The 19,979-nt window shown below is 38.8% G+C and overlaps 1 pseudogene; it reads left to right on the forward strand.

The window, feature by feature from the left end:
- The first annotated feature begins 223 nt into the window (after window positions 1-223).
- Window positions 224-1,865, forward strand: LOC143686385 (disabled homolog 2 pseudogene; annotated as a pseudogene).
- The last annotated feature ends 18,114 nt before the right edge of the window (window positions 1,866-19,979 follow it).

The raw sequence follows: 19,979 nt of genomic DNA on the forward strand, positions 1-19,979 counted from the left end.
AAAACCCAATATCGTTAATATGTTTTGAACACAGGACATAGCTGGATTAAGAAGTTTAAAGGTCTGCAGCCTGTAGGCTCCAGGATGGGGAAGTTATGCTCGTTTCACAAAAGTACTAGCTAACACGTCTATAGGTTATGTTCCTTTGAGACTTCTCTGCCAGAAATCACCTGGTATTACTAAGTGCCCACTAGAGCCAGAATTTGCTGCCTGATTTGCTGCCATGTTGACTGAAGCAGAGACAAGTACAACCAACAGTCAGCCTGACCAACAAGTTGCACCAAAAGCACCATTGAAGAAGGAAAAGAAGAAAGGCTCTGAAAAGACCGATGAGTATCTCTTGCCCAAATTTAAAGGTGATGGCGTGAAATACAAGGCCAAGCTAGTTGGCACTGATCATGCGCCACGTGCAAGAGGAGATAAAATGAGCCAGGATTTCATGATGAAACTGAAGGGAATGGCAGCAACTGCTTAGTCTCAAGGACAACACAAACAAAAGCTCTGGGTTAATATTTTGCTTTCTGGGATAAAATTAATTGATGAGAAAACTGGGGTAATAGAACATGAACATCCAGTGAATACAATTTCTTTCATTGCTTGTAATGTGACAGCCAACCAGGCATTTGGTTATGTATGTGCAGGAGGCCAGCACCAGTTTTTTCCATAAAAACAGGGCAACAGTCCAGGCCATTGGTTGTTGATCTTAAAGATCTTTTTCAAGTGATCTACAATGTAAAGAAAAAGAAAAAAGAAAAGAAAAAGACTGAAGAAGCTAAGAAAGCAGTAGAGAATGGGAGTGAGAGCCTCCTGACTCTTTATGACCAAGCTAATAAACTGAAATTGGGTATTGACCAGCTGGATTTGTTTGGGGACAATTCTATACCTCCTGACCTAAATAGTCCAACATCTTCAGCCAGTGACTTGTTTCCATCAGACCTCTTTGCTCCTCCCATCTCAGAATCTCCAGGCCAGATGTCACCCACTTACAGGACAACCCACAACCCAACAAGCCAACCCTCTGGATCTCTTCAAAACAAGTGTTTCTGTCCCAGTAAGGGCCCCTTATGGTTCTAGGTTATATACCAATTATACCTCCTCAGGCAGGACCATGGATCCCCTCACATCATTAGTTTTTAATCAGTCCCCTTCAATGGTCACTGGAGTTATTGTGGGGGGTCAACCTTCAGGATTTGATTAGTTGCTAACTTTTAGCACAAGTCCAGCTATTCCAGGTTTGAACCAGCCTTCATCCTTCATAGCCTCAGCTTCTCCTCCAGCCACTGCTGTTAGGGGCCGTTTAGCATCTGTGGTAGCCAATGCTTGGCCATCAACAACCTCCTTGGGGAATCTTAACTCCTACTGTGTCAGCCCAGTACTCTCTTATGCTCCCCTCTCTTCTGGTTGCTCCTCTTCAGCCACCTCCCAGAACTGCTACTGCACAGGACATCTCCAATGATGCTTTCACTGTGTTAGACCTACTGGGGAATAAAGAAGTTAAGGAAGTGAAAGAAATGTGTAAGGACTTACAACTGCAGCAGCCGCCAGTTGTACCTGCAAGGAAGGGAGCACATATTTCTTCTGGGACTTCCACTGCCTTCTCTAGTTATTTTCACAACAAAGTTGGCATTCCTCAAGATAACACAGACCATGATGACTTTGATGCTAACCAACCGTTGAGCAAAATCAATGAACCACCAAAGCCAGCTCCCAGAAAAAGTGCCCTGTCAGTTATCAAATCTGCTGACAATGCATTTGAGAACCTTTTCTCTAAAGGTTCTTTCAGTTCATCACCACAAGTCCCTGTGGCTTCTCAACTCACAGCTCCTGATGTATATAGGGATTCTTTTGGGAATCCATTTGCATAACTTTTGAACTTGTTATGCTGACTGTCCAGAGGAACAAAGATTGGCTTTTTTAGCAGTCAAGGACAAAGCTAATAGCCAGATGTATCCTGACTTCTGCACTTGTTCCAGCTTTGACATATTATCTATTGCCTTATTTCTTTCTGCCTCTCCGACTTATAAGATGCCTTTCTCTTTCTGTCTAGGTTAAAGTTAAACTGAGTCTATGGTTTTAAATAAATTCAGAAGCTAAACTCTCTAGCTTAAATGTAAATGAAGTCATTTCCCTACTTGAGCTCTTGGCTACTGTGTCCCTAGAACCTTCTAGAACACTATACCATGTGGTTGGGAGATGCAGGCATCACAAACTCCTCAGATCATACTTTTTTGAATGAATTTTTAAGTCCTTACAAAAATAAAAGAAGTTTAAAGGGCATTTTCCTTGGACTTATCAAAATTTGGTCTTTCCTGTGAGACTAAAAGTTCAGCTGAAATTCACTTCCAAATCCTTCATCTTAGGTCTAATTTAAGTACCTTTAAAAGTTTTTTTTAAAGTATTTTTAAGTATTTTAAAAGTATTTTAAAATTTCCAGAATTTTAGTGAGGCTGGGAATTGTTGGAGAGATTCACTCAGAGATTCTAAAAATTGGGTTTTGATTCAAGCAACTGCCAAGAGAATGTGCAACTGATAAAACATTGTTCCTAGTGACTTATCAATGGTTTTCTGTCAACTACTTGGGAGAAGAGAAGATCATGTGTAGTTCTGTTAAGGCCAAGTCCTTGGCCAGTCCTTGGCTGGCACACCATGATGGTTTCAGTCATGATTAATGAGATGCAGTGGAGAATACTCATTAAATTTGCAGATGGATGAGTTGGGTAGTACCTTCTATAACTGCATTAATACTCAAAAAGACTGTAGTACTGTAAACATGTTAGCTATTCTGTTTCTAATACAAGTGAAATGTAGGGAACTATTGGAAGCATTGCTACAAACATATTTACCTTTGGCAAAAATGGATTTTGCCAAATATTCAGAAAATACATAGCAATATCAAGAAATTGGCCCAGACTTGAAGGCTGCTCTGTAATAGATGTGGCTGGATGTGTTCAGGTTGATGTCACACTCTAGGTCATTACAATGGCATCACATATCTAAAAACTAGGCATATGTGTGGAGCATATGTTGTAAGCCTAATGTTTCCTAAGGGAGAAGCTAAAGTCAGCATGCCAATACAAGTTAAATTAAACCTAAGGCAAAGAATTTGGAAGTGAACTTCAGCTGAACTTTTGCTCTTACGTGAAAAATGATAGACTATCCTAAAAGTCATTCATGAACTGCTATAAGTCAATGACCAGTGGTTAATAGGGTATTGAGTAAAAATCAACATCATTAATTTTTCTGATTCTTCCAGTTTGATTCTTTGATAGAGATTGAACAGAATAAGAGTGAAGGGAAAAGAAGGGAAGCAATATGCCTTAGCTTTAGGAAGGTTTTACAATGTAAAGTGCATGGCATACTAATTAAAACTCTGATGCTCAGACAGTTATTTAAGATGAATGAGACATGACTTCCAGAATGGTGCTGTGATGAGCTTTGTGAACTTTCTTGCCACAAAACTGGTGAAAATTGTATATTATTTGTGAGAACAATGGAAATTTTTCTATAGGCATATAGCAAAGGAAGAAACATTTGTTTAAGAAAATCTACTCTATCTCAGAAAGAACATCAAGAGTCATGGAATTTGAGCCATGATCCTCCCTCACTACTCCTTGCTCAGTATGACAGAAGTTATACTGCATGTAGGTGCAGTCTTGGGAGCTTCCTTCCACCCCCACCCTCAACCCAGGTCCATAGTGCAAAGGCTCTACTCCATGCAAGAGTGGCTGAGAAGACTGGAGCTCTCTTCCACCACTGAGCCCCCACTCATAGGACAGAAGTTCTGCCCCAGGAATGACAGGCCAAGAATCCTAGGGCCCTAATTGCCCTTGCTTCAGCGTGCATGTAGGGTAGCAGTTCCCTACTGGGAAAGGCAAGCTGACAATAGCCCAGCCCTCTGCTCCTGAGGCAGGGTGTCATTCTGAGAGAAGTGGGTCACTGTCCCCATCCCCAGTTCTCATAGTTTTTCCTATGGAGAAAGTAGTGTATAAGAACACCGAACTCCGAAGTCTCCCTAAAGAAACTTACTTTTATTTGAAAGGGTGTGGGAAAGTTCAAACCTAAGCCTAACGGTGCTGTTGAAAACAATGGAGGTTGTGGTGGTAAACAATTAAGAGAAGGCTCTTAGTTCAATGAGAGCAACAAGTTAAATTGTAAACCAGCTAAAAATTTACCATTTACTGGGGAGAACCAAGGGAAGAGAAAGCTAAAAAGATCCTTCCTAGTTTCAGAAAAGAAACATCAAAGATTTACTTCAAAGATTACTCCTGCAAAGGCACCCACATTTATTTGAATCAGACTGTGAAGAAATGTATACCCCAGGGAATTATTGAAAACATTAGAGCCATCAGCTGGCAATTAGTGGAAGCTGATTGTGACACTGAGGCAGACAGCTTAACAGAGAAATCAAGGAAAGAAGGTGGGTAAAACCACTGTTATCCCAGAGTAACTCTACATATGCCCAGTGCTGTTCCCTTTGAGGAGTGACAACAGAGGCTTTTCACTGTGGGGGAATTAGATTAGTCAGGATAAATCACTAAACTGATTCAGCCAAGTCATCAAACAAATAATTAGATAAAAAAAAATACACTCCCAGGAAGGAAAGGGGGAGGGTCAGTATCCAGAGTTGACACAATATATTATCTAAAACGTTCATTTTTCAACAGAAATTTGGGAGACATATAAAGAAACAGAAGTGTAAACCATATGCAGGAAAGAAATCAGGCAACGGAAACTGTCTTTGAGATGGCCCAGGTCAGAGTTAACAAAGACTTCAAGAAGCTATTATAAAGGAAACCATGCTTCCAAAAGTTAAGGAAAGAATGATGATAATGTCTCATCAAATAGAGAATATCATCAAAAAGATGAAAAGGCAGTGCACAGAATGGGAGAAAAAAAATTCAAATCATATATCCGATAAGGGGCCTATATATAGAATATGTAAAGAACTCTTACAACTCAATAATAAAGACAAATGACCCAGTTAAAAGTGAGTAAGGGATCTGAATAAACATTTCTCCAAGGAAGATACACAAATAAACAATAAGCATATGAAAAGATGCTCAACATCATTTGCCATCAGGGAAATGTAAATCAACCCCATAGTGGAATACTACTTCACACTCTAGTATGGCTATGATAAAAAAGACAGATAATAACAAGTGTTGGCAAGGATATGGAGAAATTGGAACCTTCATACATAGATGGTGCTAATGTAAAATGATGCAGCCACTTTGGAAAACAGTCTGGCAGATCCTCTAAAGGTCACACATAGATTTACCATAAGACCCAGCAAGTCCACTCTCTGGTATACATGCAAGAGAAATGAAAACATATGTCCACATAAAACGCATATTAGTAGCTGTATTTTTAATTTTAGTAGCTGTATTTTTTCATATAGGCCTCAAAGTAGAAACAACCCAAATATTCATACTATGAAATATTATTTGACCATTAAAAGGAACAAAGTACAGATACCTGCTACAACATGTGTAAATCTTGAAAATATGCTAAGTAAAAGAAGACAAGTCACAAAGAGCACATATTTCCTTATTCCATTTACATAAAATGTCCAGAATAAGCAAACCTATATATAGAGAAAATAGATTAGTGCTTGCCTTGGGCTGGGGGCTAGGAGGGGGGACACAGAATGACTGCTAATGGATATGAGGAGATTCTGTTTTTGTTCTAAAATTAAATTGTAGTAATGGTTGCACAACTTTGTGAATATACTAAAAACCACTGAATTGCACACTTTGGATGAAATGTATGGTGTATGATATATATCTCAATAAAAATTTTTAGAAAGTAAATAAAAGATGTATTTAGAGGGTCTTGGCTAAACATTTTTTATTGATAGTATTTGGGGAAAGGTTAAGACCTGTGAATTGACTGAAAAGGTAATTAAAGGGCATTGAGTGGAGTACTTGTCCTTTGCCTGGGTATCCTTCATTCAACAAGGAATCAAAGAAATATTCATTTATTCAACATTAGGAGTAGCATATTTTTATTTAACAGGTCAATATAATTAGCTACTACCTTGAGTAAATGGATTCGCATTGAAAACAACCAGGGAAAATGGGCATTGGGCTTGTAACTAAGTCTGGACCTAACGTTGCTCTTGAAAATTGCTGTTTTACACAAAAATATGTGGGTGGGGATTTCAGTTCAGATTTTTTTGTGTGGCAAGAGAGAAGATACTTACCTTTCTTTTAGTCATTTTCTGTGCAGTTATTAGTGAAGGAAGAGCTTGCAAATTGGTATAAAGTGGATGAAAGCATCTGGCTTTTCAAATAGTAGTGGTCTAGTGCATAAGGGTGAATAGGGCTGTGGATATTTAACCACGCAATAGATAGAAGCCACGTGTGCATACTGTAGTGATAATTTGTTTTTGTGTGTTGATTCTCATTGCCTACAATAGACATTTGTCACTCATTTCAGCGTTTCATTTATTTTGGCTCATATAAACCCTTAATAAGAGGTCAAAGGCATATTTATTTAATTCCCTATCCCATGTATCTTGGTGTTGAACAAAGATTGTCATCTATTACAGGAGCTGAAAATGCTAGATTTCTGGTTTTCCTTCCTTGTAATAGAATACAAGCACCCAAAATATCATCTATGAGTCAAGTACACCTACATCGGAATTCGATTCAGGACTAGTGCCTCAAGAAGCAAAGAATGAGACCTTTTACTGTGTGGATATAAAGCTAATCCAATGAAACTGTTTTCTCACTGGACAAACATCTAGATTGTGGGAGTTCACATGACTGCCTTGCTTCAAGCTTTTCCAGTGATTCTCTGATTTACCTGATATCTTCTTAATTCCTTTTTCTTCTTCTTTAAGCCAGAATCTACTTCTGTTACTGCCACTAAAGGTCCTGACTAATACATCACAAAGAGCACACTATCTAGTTAATCTAAGGGCTAATCAATCACCAGCATGGGCTGCTTTACTTGAATGTGAAGGGCAATGATATTAAATGGAGGATGTGTAACAAATTAAAAACAGAAGGCATTTATAATTCTTTGACCATATTAAAAAACTAAACATTTCATTTTATTAAATAAATTTAAATAATTAAAAATGAAACTGTACACTCATATCACTTACATCAGTTTGTTTCCTCATGGGAAGATTAAAAAGTATTGTTCCATAGTGTGATATTCCAGAAACAAAACAGCTTTTAAAAAGGGGAATTTATTAAGTTGCAAGTTTACATGTTCTGAGGCTGTGAAAATATCCAAATTAAAGCAAAGCTATAGAACTGTCCAGTCTAAGGCATCCAGGAAAAGATACCTTGGTTCAAGAAGGCTGATGAAGTTCAGGGTTCCTCTCTCAATTGGAAAGGTACTTGGCAAACATAGCAACGTCTGCTAACTTTCTATCCAGGCTTCTTGTTTTATGAAGCTCCCCCAAGGGTGTTTTTCTTCTTCATCTCCAAAGGCCTCTGGCTGCATGGGCTCTAATGCTTTTTCCAAAATAATTCCCTCTTAAGGGGCTCCAGTAACCAACCCCACCCTGAATGGGTAGAACACATCTCAATGGAAACCATCTAATAAAAAATTACCACCCACAATTGGGTGGGTCACATCTCCATGGATAATCAAAAAAATTCGCACCCAGCAATGCTGAATGAGGATTAAAGGACATGGCTTTTCCAGAGTAGACCACAGATTCAAACTGGCACATTCCAACTTTTGGACCCCCAAAAGGCATGTTCTTTCCAAATGCAAAATGCATGCATTCCATTATAATATCACAAAGCCTTAAACCATTTCAATAACAATACAAATACAGTACAAAGTCAGAAACAGTACAAAATCTCATCAAAGTCAGCTACAGGCAGGGTCTGTCCTAAGCCAAAATTCTTCTCTGGCTCTGGACCTATAAAACTCAGAACAAGTTTTCTGCTGCCAACATACAAAGGAGGAACAGTCATAGGATACATATTCCCATTTTCAAAGGGAGGAATTGGAAGGAACACAGGGGTCACTAGACCCAAGTAGCCTCAAAAACCTGCAGGGCAAACTGCATTAGATTTCAAAGTCTGAGAATCATTTATTTTCAGGGCTTTAGAAAGCAGCAGTCCCACCCTTTCCAAGGGCCTATGCAGTGGCCCACCTCTCTCTGAATGCAAATTTGGGGGACACTGGGGAGACCACCTTTTTCATGGCTCCATCCTCTCTAAGCATCAGGGCCTCACCTGGGCTCTCTGCCATCTACACGGCAAACATTCAACTCCTACAAGTGATGGCATCCAGGCTCTCCCCAATCCCCAAGAAATGTGCTCCACTTTCTCCAAGGCCTGAGGCAGCATGACTTTTCCACTGTAGAGAGATGGAAGGCCCACCCTCTGCCTTCGGGGCAAACTCACCCTCTCCAAGTGCTTGGATGGGTCTGCTTTCCTGGCCCATGGTTTCTTGACTTCAGACCTTAGATTCCGTAATTCTGCCTCTGAAATAATTTTACCTTCACTTTGTCCCTTTTCTGAGACTTTTGGTCCAGACTGACAGCTGTTGCATTTATACAGAACCCACAGTGCTCTTGCTGGCTTTCTATGCTGTAGGCTCAGATCATGCCCATCAGACAGGGGTTTCCACAAATCCTTCCTGAATTACTCCATCTCCAATCCTGGGTGTCTCTGGAATGGCTGACTGGTTCCACATTTGGCCAAATCCTCACATGGGGCACCACTCTCTGGGGTCCCCCTTCCTAGAAGCCAGAATTTTCCAGAACATTACCTTCTGGTTTTTTGGACCCAAGAGTTCAGTTTTTAGCTTATCTCTTTCCTTTTGCATTTCACTCTAAGCTACAAGGAGAAACCAGGCTGCACTTTCCACATTTAATTTAGAAATCTTTCCTGCTAAATATCCAGGTTCAGGGCTTTTAAAATCTGCTTTCCAGCAAAAGTCACTAGTCAATTTTGCCAGATTATCTGCCATTTTAAAACAAGACAATCTTGTTTTAAGGAAGACAATCTTAAAACAAGACAATCTTGTTTTAAGGAAGACAATCTTTTTCCAGTTTGCAATAAAATACACCTGTCTAAGGCCTTAACAGAAGTATCTTTAGAATCCACATTTCTACCAAGTCTCTTCAAAGCATTCTAGGTCTTCTCTATTAAGCACCTCACAACTTCTCAAAAATCTGGTCCTGGCAGATAAGAGGAAGATTTTCGAAACAAAGATATACTTAAAGCTGGGACCAGGTGGGACTCTGAGCTCTGGTGGAGACTCAAAGACCCAAGAGGTTCAACACTGTTTATTTTATAGGGTTGCTTGGACCCAAGAGGTTCAACACTGTTTATTTTATAGGGTTGCGGAGGTAAAGAAAGTAACAAAAGTATAACTGAAGAAGGAGGAAGCAGGGGCTGAATCAGCTGCTTCCCTGTGCTTGGATGAGTCAAAAAGTTACACGTTTCCCAAGGCCTCCTTCCCTCCAGACTCAAGCAGCTTTGCAACACTTTAGTCTTTTCAGGACATCAGGTGCCTATACCCACAGAGACAGCTTTGCTGTATCTCTGCCATGAGCATGTGACCTCCGTCTCATCTGTGTTCCAACACTTGTTCAATTAAAAAGCCATTCCAACATGTTTGGTATTTGCAAACCATAGCAGCACCCCACTTCTCCAGTACCAAATCTGTTCTAGTTAGGAAGCTGCCAGAATATGATGATATACCAGAAATGGAAGAGCTTTTAAAAAGGTGAATTTATTAAGTTGCAAGTTTACATGTTCTAACACCATGAAAATGTCCAAATTAAAGCAAAGCTATAAAATGTCCAATCTAAGGCATCCAGGGAAAGATATCTTGGTTCAAGAAGACTGATGATGTTTGGGGTTTCTCTCTCAACTGTAAAGGCACATGGTAAACATGGTGACATCTGCTAGCTTTCTCTCCAGGTTTCTTGTTTCATGAAGCTCCCCAGGAGGCATTTTCCTTCTTCATCTCCAAAGGTCTCTGGCTGCATGGGCTCTAAAGCTTTTTCCAAAGTGGTTCCTTTTTAAAAGGCTCCAATAAGCAACCCCACCTTGAATGGCTGGAGACAGTCTCAATGGAAACCATCTAATCAAAAGTTACCACCCACAATTAAGTAGGTCACATTTCCTTGGATAATCAAAAAGCTCCCACCAGAAATATTGAATGAGGATTAAAGAACATGGCTTGTCTTGAGTATACCACAGATTCAAACTGACACAAGTACATACAGTACAATAGAGAAATTTTTAGATAAATTAGAAAAATGAGGGAAAGTAAAATAAAGTTAGGCTCTCTCTAAGCCAGCTTGGCAGGTGAATGCACTGCCCTCCCCTCTACGTCGGACATGACTTGCAGGGGTGTAAATCTGCCTGCAACATGGGACAGAACTGCTAGCATTCACTGAGACCTGGTGTCATGGGATTTAGAAAGCCTTCTTGTTTGTTTGTTTTTTTTTTCCTTTTTTTTATTAATTAAAAAAATTAACAAAACATTTAGAAATCATTCCATTCTACATGTACAATCAGTAATTCTTGATATCATCACATAGTTGCATATTCATCATTTCTTAGTACATTTGCATTGATTTAGAAAAAGAAATAAAAAGACAACAGAATAAGAATTAAAACGTTAATAGAGAGAAAAAAAAAACCTATACCTCACATGCAGCTTCATTCAATGTTTTAACATAATTGCATTACAATTAGGTAGTATTGTGCTGTCCATTTCTGAGTTTTTATATCCAGTCCTGTTGCGCAGTCTGTATCCCTTCAGCTCCAATTACCCCTTCTCTCTCTTTTTTTTTTTTTTAATTAACGGAAAAAAAGAAATTAACCCAACATTTAGAAATCATACCATTCTACATATGCAATCAGTAATTCTTAACATCATCACATAGATGCATGATCATCGTTTCTTAGTACATTTGCATCAGTTTAGAAGAACTACAACGCAACCGAAAAAGATATAGAATGTTAATATAGAGAAAAAATAAAAGTAATAATAGTAAAAACAAAACAAAACAAAACAAAACAAGAACCTATAGCTCAGATGCAGCTTCATTCAGTGTTTTAACATGATTACTTTACAATTAGGTATTATTGTGCTGTCCATTTTTGAGTTTTTGTATCTAGTCCTGTTGCATAGTCTGTATCCCTTCAGCTCCAACTGCCCATTATCTTACCCTGTTTCTACCTCCTGCTGGACTCTGTTACCAATGACATATTCCAAATTATTCTCGAATGTCCGTTCACGTCAGTGGGACCATACAGTATTTGTCCTTTAGTTTTTGGCTGGACTCACTCAGCATAATGTTCTCTAGGTCCATCCATGTTATTACATGCTTCATAAGTTTATCCTGTCTTAAAGCTGCATAATATTCCATCGTATGTATATACCACAGTTTGTTTAGCCACTCGTCTGTTGATGGAGATTTTGGCTGTTTCCATCTCTTTGCAATTGTAAATAACGCTGCTATAAACATTGGTGTGCAAATGTCCGTTTGTGTCTTTGCCCTTAAGTCCTTTGAGTAGATTTCCAGCAATGGTATTGCTGGGTCATATGGCAATTCTATATTCAGCTTTTTGAGGAACTGCCAAACTGCCTTCCACAGTGGTTACACCATTTGACATTCCCACCAACAGTGGATAAGTGTGCCTCTTTCTCTGCATCCTCTCCAGCACTTGTCATTTTCTGTTTTGTTGATAATGGCCATTCTGGTGGGTGTGAGATGATATCTCATTGTGGTTTTGATTTGCATTTCTCTAATGTCCAGGGACATTGAGCATCTCTTCATCTGCCTTTTGGCCATTTGTATTTCCTCTTCTGGTAGGTGTCTGTTGAAGTTTTTTTCCCATTTTGTAATTGGGTTGGCTGTCTTTTTGTTGTTGAGTTGAACAATCTCTTTATAAATTCTGGATACTAGACCTTTATCTGATATGTCATTTCCAAATATTGTCTCCCATTGTGTAGGCTGTCTTTCTACTTTCTTGATGAAGTTCTTTGATGCACAAAAGTGTTTAATTTTGAGGAGCTCCCATTTATTTATTTCCTTCTTCAGTGTTCTTGCTTTAGGGTTAAGGTCCATAAAACTGCCTCCAGTTGTAAGATTCATAAGATATCTCCCAACATTTTCCTCTAACTGTTTTATCTTAGACCTAATGTTTAGATCTTTGATCCATTTTGAGTTAACTTTTGTATAGGGTGTGAGAGATGGGTCTTCTTTCATTCTTTTGCATATGGATATCCAGTTCTCTAGGCACCATTTATTGAAGAGACTGTTCTGTCCCAGGTGAGTTGGCTTGACTGCCTTATCAAAGATCAAATGTCCATAGATGAGAGGGTCTATATCTGAGCACTCTATTCGATTCCATTGGTCGATATATCTATCTTTATGCCAATACCATGCTGTTTTGACCACTGTGGCTTCATAATATGCCTTAAAGTCAGGCAGCGCGAGACCTCCAGCTTCGTTTTTTTTCCTCAAGATGTTTTTAGCAATTCGGGGCACCCTGCCCTTCCAGATAAATTTGCTTATTGGTTTTTCAATTTCTGAACAATAAGTTGTTGGGATTTTGATTGGTATTGCACTGAATCTGTAAATCAATTTAGGTAGGATTGACATCTTAACTATATTTAGTCTTCCAATCCATGAACACGGTATGCCCTTCCATCTATTTAGGTCTTCTGTGATTTCTTTTAGCAGTTTTTTGTAGTTTTCTTTATATAGGTTTTTTGTCTCTTTAGTTAAATTTATTCCTAGGTATTTTATTCTTTTAGTTGCAATTGTAAATGGAATTCGTTTCTTGATTTCCCCCTCAGCTTGTTCATTACTAGTGTATAGAAATGCTACAGATTTTTGAATGTTGATCTTGTAACCTGCTACTTTGCTGTACTCATTTATTAGCTCTAGTAGTTTTGTTGTGGATTTTTCCGGGTTTTCGACGTATAGTATCATATCATCTGCAAACAGTGATAGTTTTACTTCTTCCTTTCCAATTTTGATGCCTTGTATTTCTTTTTCTTGTCTAATTGCTCTGGCTAGAACCTCCAACACAATGTTGAATAATAGTGGTGATAGTGGACATCCTTGTCTTGTTCCTGATTTTAGGGGGAAAGTTTTCAATTTTTCCCCATTGAGGATGATATTAGCTGTGGGTTTTTCATGTATTCCCTCTATCATTTTAAGCAAGTTCCCTTGTATTCCTATCTTTTGAAGTGTTTTCAACAGGAAAGGATGTTGAATCTTGTCAAATGCCTTCTCTGCATCAATTGAGATGATCATGTGATTTTTCAGCTTTGATTTGTTGATATGGTGTATTACATTAATTGATTTTCTTATGTTGAACCGTCCTTGCATACCTGGGATGAATCCTACTTGGTCATGATGTATAATTCTTTTAATGTGTTGTTGGATACGATTTGCTAGAATTTTATTGAGGATTTTTGCATCTATATTCATTAGAGAGATTGGTCTGTAGTTTTCTTTTTTGTGATATCTTTGCCTGGTTTTGGTATGAGGGTGATGTTGGCTTCATAGAATGAATTAGGTAGTTTTCCCTCCACTTCAATTTTTTTGAAGAGTTTGAGGAGAGTTGGTACTAATTCTTTCTGGTACGTTTGGTAGAATTCACATGTGAAGCCATCTGGTCCTGGACTTTTCTTTTTAGGAAGCTTTTGAATGACTAATTCAATTTCTTTACTTGTGATTGGTTTGTTGAGGTCATCTATGTCTTCTTGAGTCAAAGTTGGTTGTTCATGTCTTTCTAGGAACCCATCCATTTCATCTAAATTGTTGTATTTATTAGCGTAAAGTTGTCCATAGTATCCTGTTATTACCTCCTTTATTTCTGTGAGGTTAGTAGTTATGTCTCCTCTTCCATTTCTGATCTTATTTATTTGCATCCTCTCTCTTCTTCTTTTTGTCAATCTTGCTAAGGGCCCATCAATCTTATTGATTTTCTCATAGAACCAACTTCTGGCCTTATTGATTTTCTCTATTGTTTTCATGTTTTCAATTTCATTTATTTCTGCTCTGATCTTTGTTATTTCTTTCCTTTTGCTTGCTTTGGGATTAGTTTGCTGTTCTTTCTCCAGTTCTTCCAAGTGAACAGTTAATTCTTGCATTTTTGCCTTTTCTTCTTTTCTGATATAGGCATTTAGGGCAATAAATTTCCCTCTTAGCACTGCCTTTGCTGCATCCCATAAGTTTTGATATGTTGTGTTTTCATTTTCATTTGCCTCGAGGTATTTACTAATTTCTCTTGCAATTTCTTCTTTGACCCACTCGTTGTTTAAGAGTGTGTTGTTGAGCCTCCACGTATTTGTGAATTTTCTGACACTCCGCCTATTATTGATTTCCAACTTCATTCCTTTATGATCCGAGAAAGTGCTGTGTATGATTTCAATCTTTTTAAATTTGTTAAGACTTGCTTTGTGACCCAGCATATGGTCTATCTTTGAGAATGATCCATGAGCACTTGAGAAAAAGTTGTATCCTGCTGTTGTGGGATATAATGTCCTATAAATGTCTGTTAAGTCTAGCTCATTTATAGTAATATTCAGATTCTCTCTTTCTTTATTGATCCTCTGTCTAGATGTTCTGTCCATTGATGAGAGTGGGGAATTGAAGTCTCCATCTATTATGGTATTTGTGTCTATTTCCTTTTTCAGTGTTTGCAGTGTATTCCTCACATATTTTGGGGCATTCTGGTTCGGTGTGTAAATATTTATGATTGTTATGTCTTCTTGTTTAATTGTTCCTTTTATTAGTATATAGTGTCCTTCTTTGTCTCTTTTGACTGTTTTACATTTGAAGTCTAACTTGTTGGATATTAGTATAGCTACTCCTGCTATTTTCTGGTTGTTATTTGCATGAAATATCTTTTCCCAACCTTTCACTTTCAACCTATGTTTATCTTTGGGTCTAAGATGTGTTTCCTGTAGACAGCATATAGAAGGATCCTGTTTTTTAATCCATTCTGCCAGTCTATGTCTTTTGATTGGGGAATTCAGCCCATTAACATTTAGTGCTATTACTGTTTGGATAATATTTTCCTCTACCATTTTGCCTTTTGTATTATATATATCATATCTGACTTTCCTTCTTTCTACACTCTTCTCCATACTTCTGTCTTCTGTCTTTTCAGTTCTGACTCTAGTGCTCCCTTTAGTATTTCTTGCAGAGCTGGTCTCTTGGTCACAAATTCTCTCAGTGACTCTTTGTCTGAGAATGTTTTAATTTCTCCCTCATTTTTGAAGAACAATTTTGCTGGATATAGGAGTCTTGGTTGGCAGTTTTTCTCTTTTAGTAATTTAAATATATCATCCCACTGTCTTCTAGCCTCCATGGTTTCTGCTGAGAAATCTACACATAGTCTTATTGGGTTTCCCTTGTATGTGATGGATTGTTTTTCTCTTGCTGCTTTCAAGATCCTCTCTTTCTCTTTGACCTCTGACATTCTAACTAGTAAGTGTCTTTGAGAACGCCTATTTGGGTCTAATCTCTTTGGGGTACACTGCACTTCTTGGATCTGTAATTTTAGATCTTTCATAAGAGTTGGGAAATTTTCAGTGATAATTTCTTCCATTAGTTTTTTTCCTCCTTTTCCCTTCTCTTCTCCTTCTGGGACACCCACAACACGTATATTTGTGCGGTTCATATTGTCCTTGAGTTCCCTGATACCCTGTTCAAATTTTTCCATTCTTTTCCTGATAGTTTCTGTTTCTTTTTGAAATTCAGATGTTTCATCCTCCAAATCACTAATTCTATCTTCTGTCTCTTTGAATCTATCGTTGTAGGTATCCATTGTTTTTTCTATCTTTTCTACTTTGTCCTTCACTTCCATAAGTTCTGTGATTTGTTTTTTCAGTTTTTCTATTTCTTCTTTATGTTCAGCCCATGTCTTCTTCATGTCCTCCCTCAATTTATCGATTTCGTTTTTGAAGAGGTTTTCCATTTCCGTTCGTATATTCAGCATTAGTTGTCTCAGCTCCTGTATCTCATTTGAACTATTGGTTTGTTCCTTTGACTGGGCCATATTCTCAATCTTCTGAGCATGGACCGTTATCTTCTGCTGCTGGCGTCTGGGCATTTAGTCAGATTTCCCTGGGTGTCGGACCCAACAAGGTTGTAAGATTGTTCTGTGAAATCTCTGCGTTCTGTTTTTTCTTATCTTGCCCAGTAGGTGGTGCTTGTGGCACACGTTTGTCTGCGGGTCCCACCAGTAAAAGGTGCTGTGGGTCCTTTAACTTTGGAAAACTCTCACCGTCCGGGAGGTTCGCTAGCTGAAGCAGCTTGGAAGAGTGCGAGCCGGCCCGGGGTCCGAACGCGGGGAGGGTCGCTGGCCACCGCAGCCCGGGAAAGCGCCCGTCCGAATTTCCTAGTCGGCCTGGGGTGACAAGCGCGGCGGGAGGGCGCCAGCGGCAGTGGCCCGCCCGGGAGAGTGCACGTTCCCGGGGAGTCACAGGTTCGGAAGGGGCCCCTCCCCCCGTCACCGTTCTCCACGGCCTGGGGACCTCCGATCCAACTCTCTCAGTTGGTCCGGAGGATTGCGTGTGGAGCCGGTGCCAGCCGCCGCGGTTTAAGGGGACTGCCCATCCAACTCTCCCAGCCGGCCCGGGAAGGGGGAAGGGAGCGACTCCGGCCACCCACCGCCCCACCCGGCGAAGCCCGCACCCCTCGGCGACCTCACCAGAGCAAGCTCTCCCAGCCAGCCAGCCACTCCAGGATGGGGTACGCTGTCTTTTTTATTTCTGTTGTGGCTTTGGGAGCTGTTCTGTATCATTTCTACTCCCCTAGTAGCTGTCCTGAAGGAGAAACTAAGATCCACACGTCTTACTAAGCCGCCATCTTCTCCGGAAGTCCCCACCAGCTGTTTTTTAAAATAATTCAGTCCAAAAGATCTCAAGCTGTCCTCCAACTCCGACTTGGGTAGGGGATGGGGAAGGAATCAGAAATGGGTGGTTTGGAGCAGACATGCGGTCCGTCAGATTCTAGAAAGCCTTCTTGACCAAAATAGGGAAGAGAGAAATGAGACAAAATAAAGTTTCAGTGCCTGAGAGATTTCAGACAGAGTCAAGAGGTTATCCTGGAGGTTATTCTTATGCATTATATAAATATCCTTTTTATTTTATGGTGTATTGGAGTGGCTGGAGGGAAGTACCTGAAACTGTTGTACTGTGTTCCGGTAGCCTTGATGCTTGAAAGTGATTGTATAATGATATAACTTTTACAGTATGTCTGTGTGATTGTGGAAACCTTGTGTCTGATGCTTCTTTAATCCAGGGTATGGACAGATGAGTAAAAAAATATGGATTAAATAAATAAATAAATAATGGGGGGTAAGGGATAAAATAAATTGGTTAGATTGAAATACTAGTGGTCAATGAGAAGGTGGGGTAAGGGATATGGGATATATGAGTTTTTTCTTTTTTCTTTTTCTTTTTCTTTCTTTATCTGGAGTGATGCACATGTTAATGATCATGGTGATGAATACACAAGTACATGATGATATAATGAGCCATTGATTATGTATCATGTATGGACTGTATATACGTAAAGATTCATCAATAAAAATGTTTTTTAAATTACATTTTAAAAATTTAGGAAAATAAAATGGAGGTTTATTTTGAGGTTTGTGCACAAAATGAAGTCTTATATATTTGCTAGAGGGAGGCAGTAGCCCTATGGTGCCTCTGTAATTTGTGATCTAAACTGGGGAACTTGTGAACATTAAAAGAAGCTCTGTGACTAATTACTCCAGAACTAGAGATGTTAATCTAAGCTGTCTTAGACAAACAAGACATTATCATCCTCAATAGTGTATGTGTTCATTTTATAAACTTACACACACATATACAGATTACACTAAAATAAACTTGGTCTCTGATATTCTAAAGTCCTGGAATGTTTTATCAGCATAATTTGAGTATGCTGTGGGAAAAAGCAACCAACCCTTAAATATCAGTGACTTAAAAAATAAAGTTTCGTATCTTAGTCACCATGTACGTCCACTGATAGTCAGGTGGAACTCTGTTTCTCCTTTATCATCACTCAGGCCCCAGAGTGGTAGAACATCCTCTATCTGAAGCATTCTCAGTCGCTGTAGCAGAGGAGATTGGTGTCTTGTATCAGCAACTGTTTGCTATGCTGGGAAATACTTCCAGCCCCAAATCATTAATCAGAGATGGTCACATGACTCCACTCAATTACAGGGATCCAGGAAGTATGTGCCTGGAATCTGGAGAACTGCAAATACATGGTCTGCAGCATTAACAGCTAGCTCACATAGTGTATTTTTTTACACAGATGTTTCTTTTTTAAAAAAACAAACATTTCCTTTTAGGATAGTTTTAGATTTACAGGAAAGTTTTGAAGTCCAAAGAGTTACTAAGGAGAAGGAGAAGAGAGGCAAAATGGAAGTATATTGATGCCTAAACCCTGTAATTTTTGGTGATTTTTTCCTCCATTCTTTCTGTCTGCTAATATTGCAAATGGTGGCAGTTACTCCTAGGCTTGTCCTGCTACCTGAAGCTCTGCCGGTGACTATCTCTACCATCTACTCTTTGCACATTAGCATTTAGAGGAAGAATTATATTCTTATACTGATCGGAGACCATGTGACCAAGTACCATTTGGAGTGACAGTCTTCCATTGCTGCAGAATCTATAAAATTGACCCAATTAAAGAGATAGGTGGGAGATATTAGTGACAGAAATAAAAGTCCCAGACAACTTACCATCAAAACATAAGCCTTGGGTTTCCTTTTTGGTTGATCTCTGGAGGTGTATCGCTACTGGTAGAGTAACCGTAAAACATGGGTTATGTATGAAGGAGTGACCTTACCTGATATAATGTAATCTGCGCTAGCTGACACCTATCATGTTCTTATTGTAATATGTATATTTTGGAGAATGGAAATATTTTATTGGTGTAATGGAAGATGGTTGGGATGTTACTTCTGCTACTTGTATACCCATAAAATGAAAAAAAGTACTTTTTGTCTGAAGGAGCGGTCAGACTCTGAATTGGGGAACTAATCCCTTATCTCCCACAGTTTGACAGCCATGATTGGCCTGAAGTTGAATCATGCAGTTGACGCCAAACATCTAGTGGAATGCAAGGTGGGAAACAGGACCATTTTTGCAATCCAGAGTCCAGGAGACAAAAATATGCCAGATATTCAGGAGAAACACAGCTACACTGCAGCTGAGATCAGAGAGAAATGCCTCTCATGAGTCCTCAAAGAGAAGAAACACCTTAACATAATGAAAAACATCCTTGGCAAACACTGTGATGGATTATCTCGAGCTCCATCATTTAATGTTTTTTGATATATGCCATTGTGCCAAAATGTTATTTAATTAAACTAAATGGAATTTATTTAATTAAAAAAATGGGTCATAGGATGGCCCTATAATTTTTTAAAATAAAATTTTATTAATGTAATCAATCAACATACAACACAAGCATTCTTAACATATGAACATTCCATATTTGGTGTGCAATCAGTGGCTCACAGTATCATCACATAGTTGTATATTCATTACCATGATCATTTCTCAGAACATTTACATCGCTCCAGAAAAAGAATTAAAAAGAAAAAAGAAAAAGCTCATACATACCATACCCCTTACCTCTCCCTCTTTTGACCACTAGTTTTTCCCTCTACCCAATTTATTTTAACATTTTTTCCTCCTATTATTTATTTATTTTTAATACATATTTTTTGCTCATCTGTCCATATCATAGATAAAAGGAGCTTCAGAACAAGGTTTTCAAACAATCACACAGTCATTTGTGAAAGCTATCATTATACAATCATCTTAAAGTGACATGACTACTGGAACACAGCTCTACAGTTTCAGGCATTTCCCTCTGGCCTGTCTAATATACATTCAACTGAAAAAGGGTTATCTATATAACACATAAGAATAACCTCTCGATTCTGTTTGAAACTCTCAGCCAGTGACACTTTATTTTGTCTCATTTTTTTCTTCTC

This window comes from Tamandua tetradactyla, chromosome 6, assembly GCF_023851605.1.
Source record: "Tamandua tetradactyla isolate mTamTet1 chromosome 6, mTamTet1.pri, whole genome shotgun sequence".
Taxonomy (NCBI): domain Eukaryota; kingdom Metazoa; phylum Chordata; class Mammalia; order Pilosa; family Myrmecophagidae; genus Tamandua; species Tamandua tetradactyla.